The sequence below is a fragment of the Gasterosteus aculeatus genome, chromosome 6, assembly GCF_964276395.1.
Source record: "Gasterosteus aculeatus chromosome 6, fGasAcu3.hap1.1, whole genome shotgun sequence".
In the NCBI taxonomy this organism is placed as follows: Eukaryota; Metazoa; Chordata; class Actinopteri; order Perciformes; family Gasterosteidae; genus Gasterosteus; species Gasterosteus aculeatus.
In genome coordinates this window covers 351,448-358,950 of record NC_135693.1, presented here as the reverse complement: position 1 = coordinate 358,950, position 7,503 = coordinate 351,448, and positions in this window count along the sequence as shown.

Sequence of the window (7,503 nt, the reverse complement as noted above, 5' to 3'; positions counted from 1 at the left end):
CCTAGTAAGCGTGGATGATGAAGGGTTAGGTTTAGGCATGGGTTATGGAGTGGTTGTGGTTAGGAAAAAATAATCGGGTTAGGTTGTGTGGTGAACGCGGTCCTCCGAAGAGGGACACGGGGGTACTGGCACAAGGGGGACCATGGTTAAAAAGGTTTTTTTTAAACTTTAAGAAATAAAACAGATAAACGGGGAGAGGTTTAGAAAAATAGATGAGGAATAAAACAAGGCTCTATAATAGGCTGGCGGAGGCAGTGGTGGCTGAGCAGGAGGAGAGGGAGGGAAATAAATCGTCAAAAATAAGGGATAAAAGGAGATAAAGAATGTGAGTTAAAGGGGAGGGGGGAAAAAAAGGAAAAATCTGGCTGTTTTGGTGGGGAAAAGGAATATGAGTGGAATGGGAAAAAGAAAGAAACTGAAACACCGGTGTTCCCTGAGAAAAGAAGGGCATTTAAAATTCATATGCATAGTATACATACACCACATCTAGATTTAAAAAAATTAAATAAGTTAAATACAGGGCGGCACGGTGACGTGGTGGTTAGCACTGTCGCCTCACAGCAAGAAGGTCCTGGGTTCGATTCCGCCCAGTGGCCTTTCTGTGTGGAGTCTGCGTGGGTTCTCCGGCTTCCTCCCACAGTCCAAAGACATGCTCTGGGGATCAGGTTAATTGGGGACTTTAAATTGCCCGTAGATGTGTGGTTGCCATATGTCTCTGTGTTAGCCCTGCGATTGGCTGGCGACCAATCCAGGATGTACCCTGTCTATCGCCCGAAGTTGGCTGGGATGGACTCCAGCCCCCCCGCGACCCTGTGTGCAGGATAAGCGGTTTGACAATGGATTGATGGAAGTTAAATACACCACTTTTTTTTTTTCCACATCTAGGAAAAAAATATTGATTAAATATAGATAAGGATAAATATAAAAACGTATATAAATATAAAAATGGAAGTAGAGATAATTCATATTGAGACATAAGTGCTCAAGGGATGGGGAGGGTAAGAAAACATCCTCCCCCAGTGTTCCTGTTTTTTGCATAAGTGCCATAAAAGGTGTTGAAGTTTATCTAAGGGTTCCATCCAAATGCATGGGTCGTCTTTCAATTCATCCTGCAAGTGAGTGGTTTAGAAAAAAAAGGGGGGGGGGGGCAAATTAATCAGGAGTGTAGGGAGGTGGGAAATTAATCAGGAGTGTAGGGAGGTGGGAAATTAATCAGGAGTGTAGGGAGGTGGGAAATTAAAAGACAGACTGGGTTAATACTTCTCGTTGAGGCCAAAGGGGTCTATAGTCCCCAGTCTGTGGATCCATCTCCTCTCTGCCGCTTGCGGTTGTGTTGTACTCCACTGCCTGTTGCCCTCGAGGCCCAAACTGTGGAGGCCAAGCGAGCCATGGAGTTTAAATTGATTATAAAGGACGCTGGTGCCTTTGCCACTCTTGATCAAATTAAGATGCTGCTTTATGCGAAGGTGCAGTTCATTCTTGGTCTCCCCCACATACAGCTTATGGCAGGTCCCGCACCTGATGGCATAAATGACGTTACAGTCAATAGGTTGCAGGACCTGCCCAATGTTATAGCCAATTCTGGACTGGGGGTTAAAAATGTGGGGGAGGCGAACAAAGCAGATCTCCGACTCTCGAGACGCTTCCTTTTTATTTTCTTTTTTATTTAAATTAGTGTCAACCAAGAAATCCTTAAACTTCTTATTCCGGCGAAAAGCGGAGATCACACGAGTAACCTCCAGTGCGGCACAGCGTTCCCTCGTCGCCTGGAAGTTCCTCTTCAAGGTCTTCAAAAGGTTGTGCGTGCAACTGTTGTAAGTTAGAACCAGAGGGATGAGGGACTGGGTTGGTGGTCGTTGGTTGCTGTCGCCGCTCCTGAAGAATTCGGCAACCTCCGCCTTGATCGTTCTAAGGAAGCGCCTCGAGTAGCCCCTTGACCTCAATGCATTAAAAAGGGTGACGGTTGCCTCCTCCACATGAGCAGGGAGGGTGCAAATCCTGTGGAACCGGATCAACTGGGATTTGATGAGACCTCTGTACGTGTGTTTAGGATGGTAACTGGATTTATGTAAAAGGGCGTGACGATCCGTGTCTTTGAAATATATCTCAGTGGCCAGAGTTTTGGTCTGGTCGCTGGAGGTCTGAAAGAAGGCAATTGTATCAAGGAACTCGACTGCCAGATGTTGAAGGTTATGTTTGAGTTTGATTTTAGGGTGATGTGCATTTAAAGTGTCCAAAAATGTGTGAAATTGTTCCTCAGTGTGGTCCCAGATGCCAAAGATGGCGTCCAAGTACCGGAAGTAGATGAGGGGCTTGTATTGAAGTTTGGTGAAGGCTGCTCTCTCTCAATGGGCCAGGTATATATCCGCATAGGCAGGGGAATACTTCCGGCCCATAGCGCACACACACAACTGAAGATAATGTTTATTGTTGAATGAGAAATCGTTCCGAGTCAGGGTGATGTGTAGTAACAGTTCTTTATCTGGTCTGGCCGGGTCGGGGTGCTGTTTAAAAATGTCCTGAATAGCAATGAGGCCTAATGAGGTTTCTATATTTGTGTAAAGGGAATCTATAGAAAAAAGAAAACTATGACCGGGTACTAATTGATTATACGGACAAATTGGTATGTGTCAAGGATGCGTGGAGAAGGCTGGACTCAGACGCAGACTTCTCGGAAAACAAAAGACTGTAATAGTCAAAAGGCCAAGGGGCAAAAACACACAGGAACCAGGGGAAAAACAGCAGCCAGGAAACTATGAACATCCACGACGATAGACAATGACGCGATAAGTGACACAAGAGACACACGGCTTACATACACAAGGGAGGTGCAGGTGATTGGACACAGGTGGAAACTATTAGACGATCACAGGGGATGACAGGACAAGGCAGGAAGTGAAGTTACCCGGGGACACGAGTGGCAGAAAACTACAAAATACAACAGGAAGTGAACCACACCGTGACAGGTAGGTGTCTTTAAGATAACTGGGGTGTAATTTGGAAAGAGGGTTGATATAATGATCGATGTATTCGTGATATTGTAGGACTCGGAACCGCAATCGCTGACTATGGGGTGGACGACCGGAACAACAAGGGACCGTCCAGGTTTCCGGAGGCTTATGAATCTTGGGGAGCAAGTAGAAGAGGCGGGGTCTGGGTTCCTCCGGACCGTCCAAGTACTGTTTCGGGTTGATATAATGATTGTTTAAAAGGCTATGTGTGATGTCTCGAAATAAATGTTGTGTAGCTAATTGTAATGAATGTGTGAGTGGTGCATAATATGTGTGGTTTTTTAATTGTCTGTCTGCTTCTAATATGTAATTATGTCTGTCCTGTAAAACTATTTGGCCCCCTTTGTCTGCCGGTTTGATAACTATGTGTTTGCTATTGCCCAATGTTTTAAGAATGTGTTTGTGTTGTAAGCTAATGTTAGGCTGTGTGTGCATATGGGGGCTCCATTTTGTCAGTGCTAGTAAGTTGTCCTGAATGAGTTGGTTGATTGCTGGTGAAATGGTGTTTGGGTGCGGTTCCCAGGAGGACGGTCCGGTAAAGGGTACAGGCCCCCGCCTCGGGGCTCCCCAGAAGTGATCTAGTAGTTTAAGCCTCCTGTGAAAGGTGTGGAGATCCCCCCTGAGCTCCGGCCGGGTTGGAGGTTTGGGACTGGGGATGAAGGTGAGTCCTTTTTCCAAAATCTCCAACTGTGTGGGTGTGAGGGAGAGGGCAGAGCAAAGGTTAGTGATGTTTGTAAGAGGGGGAGATGTGTGGTCACATTCCTCCCCCTTCAGCAGTTTAAATGTGTTTTCCAGTACTGGAAGATCATCTCCGCCGTCTGGGGTGTCCAATGTATGTGATCCGGGGTGACCTGAAAGAGAAGGGGGTTTATTTCCGGGATAAAGTTGTACTTGTTTGCAAGGATGGTGTTGAGATGATTGAGGAGTGAACGTGTATTGGGTGGTAGGTGTGGTGAGTAATTAATGATGGGAATGTGAATGGTTGCGTTGGGGAATTTGGTTTTTGCAGTCCTCCATAGTGGAGCCAGGTTCTTGGAGATGGTGACGGTGGTGTTGAGGGAGAGGTAGTTGATTTATTCCTACAGAAAGAATGACCTGAGTGGTCTCTGGGTGAGGGGTGAGTTTGCAGAGGATGTCAAAAATATTCTTAAAGCTTGCACCAGGATAACTATCTATTTGGATGTCAGGGTCTGAGAAAGAAGGGATGCGGGCCAGATTCGAGTCCCCGATAACGACCAGAACTTGGCCTTCTGAAAGGTTTTGCCGTGTTTATATGGTTCTGTACGTGGTGGGGGGCCGGATGGTGTCAAGGGGTCACTGCTGGAATCAGTGGCGGGCGTTTCAGGTGGTGGGATTGAGGTCAGTGTTGGACCGCCTGTCCCTGCCATCATCATGTTGTTTTCAACGCCCGCCTCAGTTGTTATCTGAGCATCAGCAGGACCTGATGCTATCTGAATCTGAAGAGAGAAAAGAGATGGTGTTACTACATGGGAGAGCAACATTATTGTAAGGGAGGGTGAGGGGGCGTGAAGTGTCTATGTGTGCGGGGGGAGTGGTGGGTGAAGGCGCGGGGGGGGCACCAGGACGAATCGCTCTCCGAGTCAGGCGTTGGACTACTCTCTGGGAGAGAGTATGCACCGTGACCTTAACCGTTCGTTCTGGGTTACGCCTGAGAGAGAGAGAGTAAAAAAGGAGAGTTGGACGCTTCAGGAAGGGGAGGGTACTCCAGGGGGGAGAGTCGGGGAGGGGAAGGCACCTCCTCCGCAGTCGGGTTGGTGATGGTCTCCGGCAGTGTGTTAATCGAGGAGGAGTTGAGCTTCCTCCCATACCTCGATCTACCCCACTGGATTGCTTTATTGAAGGGTTAGGGTTAGGGAATAAATAGTTTTGGATGGACCTGCGAGCAGGACCATCTGTGCACTGTCCAGCACTGCCTCACAGCCCGCAGCTCTTAGTCCTCATTTAAGCCCTTAGGATACCTGGTGTTTAATTTATTGATCCAGCCCCTCTCCGCTCTCCTCCTCTGGGGAGCGCTCCATCCGGGGTTCATCTGGATCACACACACAGACACAGATTTCCACCCGTGTGAAATAAAATGTGCCACAAGTGGCGTCTGTGTTTTTTTTCTTTTTCATGATGTTGTGTTTATGTTGTGTGAAGCGGGTCGCGATGGTGTTCCCTTTCTCCCCCACATATTGTAACCCACATTGTACACATGTGATGAGGTAAACACAGTTCTTGGACTTGGTGTTTCCCCTGGCTGAGTTCAGAAAATGTCTCCCGTGCTGTGGCTTTGCAGCCATTTTCTGTGTTTAAAAAAGGCATCACTCTGACCTGTCCCCTTAGTGCTGTGCAGAGGTTTTAATTTGGCCTTTACCAGATAATCCAGTAAATTCCTGTTTCTCCTGTAGGCCGGGATAATCCTGTGGTCCTGCAGGACAGAAGACCCTGTGGTGTGGGAGAGGAATCTCCTGCATCCTCTGACCAATGCCATGGTGGAAGGTGAATATGTGGTGACAAAGGGGAGACTGGAGCCCACAGTAATAGGTTTCTTCTCTAGAAATGACCTCTGGCATTTTCTAAGAAAGGTCCTAGAGTACCCCCTGGTGGACAAAGCGTGAAAGAGCACCCCGACTGCAGCACGGAAATCCTCTTCTCTGCTGCATATTCTGTGAAACCTCAACAGTTGGGATTTGATTAAGCCAGCATATGTGTGCTTTGGGTGGAAGCTGGTCTTGAAGAGCAGAGCATGTGTGTCTGTCTCCTTAAAAAATACCTTAATGTCCAATGTGTGGGTTTCCTTTAATGTGTTACTTTTAAACGTTGTGGTGTCCAGAAAATCAACAGAAGTCAAATTGTCGGTGGATTTAATTTTAATAGACTGATTGTGGTTGTTGAAGGTGCACAGAAACACTTCAAAATCCTCCCTCGAGTGGGGCCACACACCCCAGATCTCGTTCAAATATCTATAATAATGCAGTGGCTTTTTAGGACATATTTTCAGGACTGATTCCTCCCACTCAGCCATAAAAATGTTAGCGTATGCGGGAGCAAACTTCTTCCCCATCGCTGTACCCTTGATTTGAAGGAAAAATTCCCCATTAAATTCAAAATCATTTTGGGTCAGATTGATCTCCAGTAACTGTAATAATTCTTTTTCTGGTCGCTTTTTGTTGCGGTGTTTCCGAAATGAATTAACTGCCTGCATGCCTTCTTTTATGTCAATGTTTGTATAGAGACTATCAATAACTATGGTGAATAAAATTGAGTTGTCCGGAATGCGGAGTCTTTTAATTATCTCTACAAAGTGGTACGTGTCCTTTATGTAACTCGGGTGTGTGGTCGACAGAGGATTCAAAAAGTGGTCGAGGTACTCTGCAGTGTGATAAGTCTCACTGCTGCAGTCCGACACGATGGGCCTGCCGCGAGGGATTTCATGTGGTTTACTCCACTTGGCAGGGTCCTTGTGTATTTTGGGCAGCATATAGAATAATCTGGCTCTAGGTACAGCGTCACCCATTAAATAATGCTTTTGTTTCAGATTAATAAACCTCTTCTCATGTAGAGTTAGGATGATTTTATTTACAATCGGGACAGTGTTTGGATAAATGGGGTGGGTCAATTTGGTGTAGTATTTGGGATCATTAAGCTGTCTGTAGCCTTCCCATAAATATTGCTCCCTGTCCAAGATCACTATAGAGCTGCCCTTATCTGCTGGTTTAATAACTATGTGTGGATGGATGGATGGATGGTGTTAAAATACCGAATGTCTGATTGTAATAGAGCAGTTATGGTGTGTGGTATTTGTGCCTGTACAGGAGCCCAGGACGATTTATACACTCTCTCGAGTTTTCAAAATAAGCCGCCAGCTTTAACCTCCTGTGATACTGCTGTAGGTCAAAACGGCTCTGCTCCACAATCTGTTTATTAGTTCCCTTAGTGGGAATGAAATTTAACCCCCTGCCAAGGAGAGTGCGCTGTGCTTCGGTGAGTTTAAAGTTCTTAGTGAGGTTGATGACTAACTTATCCCCCTCCTGAGTAGGCAGGTTTATGGGGACAATTAGTTTAAGTAATGAACCCAATGGTCAAATATGCGGGCAGCTGTGGCTCGGGTCCAGTGGATGTGATCCGGACCTGTGTGAAAGAGACCTGCTGGCAACGCTGGGATGTACTCACACATTTTTGCAATAGCAATGTTCAGATGTGTGAGGCGCAGTTTCTCCTTCGGGGGAAGATCTCCGGAGAAGTTGACCTGTGGTACAAAAACGTCAGCAGATGGAAAAGTCAGTTGAACGCTTCTGAGGGCCCTCTGCAGCTGTTTGATGGCCGTCTCCTGTGTTTTTTGGACCCGGTTGTTAATGCCGAAGGCCAGAATGACCTTCTGCACCGTGACCTCAGAGGTCGTCTTGTTCATCAGGAGATCTACGTTCCTGAAGGTGCCCCCTGGAAATGCATCCACCTGCAGATCCTCGATGTCGTGGGCTGGAAGTTT